This window comes from Penaeus monodon, chromosome 41, assembly GCF_015228065.2.
Source record: "Penaeus monodon isolate SGIC_2016 chromosome 41, NSTDA_Pmon_1, whole genome shotgun sequence".
NCBI lineage: Eukaryota > Metazoa > Arthropoda > Malacostraca > Decapoda > Penaeidae > Penaeus > Penaeus monodon.
Window position 1 is genome coordinate 732,273 of NC_051426.1, and position 4,124 is coordinate 736,396.

Sequence of the window (4,124 nt, forward strand, 5' to 3'; positions counted from 1 at the left end):
TAATGGAAACGTAATAACTTGATCCTGAGTTTGCGCCCGGTCGCTCCTCTCGGTCGACTGTGAACGAGTACTAGCATTCTGATATCAACATGCTGGGAGTCAAAAACTGGCCAACCTACCGCATCGTTCCGCGGCCTAGCATGCATTTCCTCTTTGGACATAACCCCAGCGTCCACTTGGATATGGGACTAACTACGTGTTTTTGTAATGATGATGATAATGTTAAGATTGATGTAACAATGATAATAATAATAATTGTTATTATTATAATTATTATAATTATTATTACAATGATAATAATATTATTAATGATAATGATAATAATAATAATAATGAAAATAATAATAATATTAATAATGATGATGATAATAATGAAGATGTTAATGATATTTATAATAATAACAATAACTATAATAGTAATAATAATAGAAATAAAATTAACAATGACAATTATAACAATAGTCATAATAAAAATAATAATGATGATGATATAAAGACCGATGATTATGATAATAGTAATAATAACAACAGCAATAATAACAAAGCTAACAAAGAAAAACAATATTAATGATGATAACAATGAAAATAATGATGACGATAATAATAATAATGACGATGATAATAATAGTAACAATAATATGCAAGGAAAAAAAATAATGCTAATGATATCCATGGAAAATAATAATAATAATGACGATGACAATGATAATTATAACGATACATAACGATAATGAAGATAATAATAGTATCAACGATAATAATAATAATAATCACTATTATTATTATTATTATTATTATTATTATTATATAGTAACAATACCACTGGTAAATAAAAGGATCATAATCATAATATCTTCATACATGATGGTAACCAAACAACGCCATTTTCACGGTTACCTTTCCACAGGTGACCCTTTGGCCCAAATTGGTTTAAAGAATTTGTTGTTTTAAGTATGTTTAAATGACCGCAAGTGTAAGATGGAGCAGTGTCATTCATAACTAGAGGTTATGAAATTACCTTTGTTCTTCAGAGCGTCGTGGCTTCATCCCAAAGAGAAGCACGTGGCTTCATCCCAAACAGAAGCTGGTGGCTTCATCCCAAAGAGAAGCTTCGTCTTTATGAACGGGTTCGGGGCCGTGTATTTCCCTCCTTCGTATTCAAAATCTTTCTCGCGCGGATTTTTAACAATCATTACTTTTCGAAATGTATTATTTTCACTTAGATTTAAATTTCATTCTACATTGAAAAAAAAAAAAAAAAAAAAAAAAAAAAAAAATTAAGCTCTTTTTCTATGAAAATTCTGTAAAATACGAGGTTCCATTAGTTTTACCTAACTCTTTATCCAGATCACTCAAAATCCAGTCTACGATCGTCTAAAAAGATAAATATTATCTCGAAGTTTAACACCATGTAAACATTTTGAATTCGACTTTTCTGGTATTTTAACATTACTAAAAACACTTGCAAGCTGGCCTAGGTACCCAAAGCTCGGCGAACTGTAAAATACAATGTAACCAACATGAAAAGAAGGGCGGTCGGAGATTGAAGATGCTAGGAGTACGTGTTTATACTGTATGAAATGTGAAAGTTGCAATGTTTATACATGTTTCATTAACCTTTTTTCTCATTCTTATTCAGTCATCAGCTTAATCATTATCATTATTTTTTTAAATATATATTTTTAACTCCCTTCAAGCGGGGGGAAAAGGGGAAAGTCAAAAACGCCATAAAATCGTCAATATTTTCCCTTGTAACATCGCCTTAGCCATGGCAGACTCATTGGCAAGGCAATCATCGCTTAAATTTTGTTTGGAACTGCAAATGAGAAGAGAAATAGAGGGAGGAAAAAATGATGGAGGGCGGGGTGAGGGAGGGAGCGAAAGCAAGAAAGTGAGATAGACTCAGACAAAGAGAATAAAGAGAAAGAGAGAGAGAGAGAGAAAGAGAGATGGAGGCAGGAAAAGAGATAAGGGGAAATAGATATCGAGAGGGAAAGGAAAGAAACAGACAGGCAGGCAGACAAGAACAACAATACTGAGAGACGGAGGGAGGGTGAGAGAAAGAGAGTGTAAGAGAGAGAGAGAGAGAGAGAGAGAGAGAGAGAGAGAGAGAGAGAGAGAGAGAGAGAGAGAGAGAGAGAGAGAGAGAGAGCGGGGGTGGGGGTGGGGGTAGCAGACAGACAGACAGAGAAGGGAGAGGAGAGAGAACGAGAGTAAGAAAGAGAGGAAGAGAGAGGGGGCTTATGGAAAGAAAAAATCGCTTTAATGAAATTCTTACGCCTCGCTTCGTCTCCATTTTCTATGCAGTTCTTTTTTTTTCTACGTCGACTAAAGCTCATATACTGACATTACAATAGCACATTTCTCTGTATTATAACATTTATTTATTATCATAACGCGTTACAACATTACTCCTGTTTAACACGTCTTTGCCATTAGCTTTTACCAGATAATGTTATTGATAAGTATTTATCAAACGATGTTATATATTTATATTTATCATTGCATGCTTATCAGACGTAACGTGTATAACTTGTATCAACTTCTATCAATTCTGCAATCAAATGTACATATATCTTATATGAAGATGTTGCAAACGATTAATATATATTTGTACATCTCAAAATATCCAAATATTTAGGCAAAATGTGTGGAAATAATTTACATCTCATCCAGCACTGTTTAAGAGCACATTCAGCCCAGAATCCTATCAGCCGATGACAGAAACACAAGCTTTTCAAATCTCATTTAGGGAATTTCATGACACATGAAACATTTGCATAAATAAAAATCGGATTATTGTGGACCCCAAAGCACATTGATAAAGGTCATAGGGTGATGAAAGTCTGAAAATGTTTCAGATATGCACAAAGGCTTCCAAAGGTCAACAGAACGTAACTCGATGTACGGATGAATTCATCGCTTTAATTAATGTCCACAAGACAAAGGAGCTTTAAACTAATAGTCTACAATATTTCGCGTTTTCAGTAATTTCTCGTAGTTATGACTAAGCTTCCTGTACGTACTATCAGTAATTCATCATTGTCTCAACTGCCATGATCATTTTCGCCATTGGTATTAGCATTGTCATTATCATTTTCATTGTTATTGTCGTTGCTGTTGTTGTCACTGTTATCATCATTAACATTATTATTGTCATCATTTTTTGCCGTTATTATTATAATCATTATCATCATCATCATCATTAACATTATCAGTTGCAATCATCATAATCACCATTACTATTTTACTGCTGTTATTACTACTATTATAACAAAACTGTTGATATCTTAATTGCCAATGTAATCATCACTGTCAATACCATCATCACAATCACTATTGTCATTATCATTATCATCAATGTTTCGTGCAGTAGGTTGATAGTGTTTTACAATAGGTATTAGACTTGTCGATAATCCTTAATCAACAAAATATTAGCATTAGCCTTTTTGCTGTCTATAAAGAATTAACTAACAGTAACAGTTAGAACTGGCATTATTATTACTGTATATTATCATTACCCTCATCCACCTCCTCATCATAATTATCCTCCTCCTCTTCCTCACCATCGTCATCCTCTTTGCTATTCACCTCATGTTCATCTCGATCTCCATCCTTCTCCTCTTCATCACCATCATCATTATCATTATCACAATAATCATTATCATCATCATCACCATTGCCCTCTATCTTTATCAACGCTGTCAATCATTATCACCATCCTCATTATCATCATCGCTTACTTATAGATTCCCAAAGCCTGAATGATAACGATTTATGAAAAAGATTCGTATTCCTCTTAATTTTCACTCTCGTAGTCATCATTCTCATCACTATATAGAACAATTTATCAAAAAATGAGACAGCCATAAAAAGCTGACACAGGCCGGGCCATAAGTGAAAGGCCCGGGCGAAGCCAGAACTTCGCAAATCTCAAGCAAGCAAGCAAGTATCTATGTATCATAGTTTATTTATACAACCTAGTTTAATCTTACTCTCTCTGTATTTAAATCGACATTATCATAAAAAGGGAAGATGTACACGTACATACATATATACATATATTGTACGGGCAGACATATAAGTGTGTATATATAGGGGTGGGAGAGATTGATAAACAAATA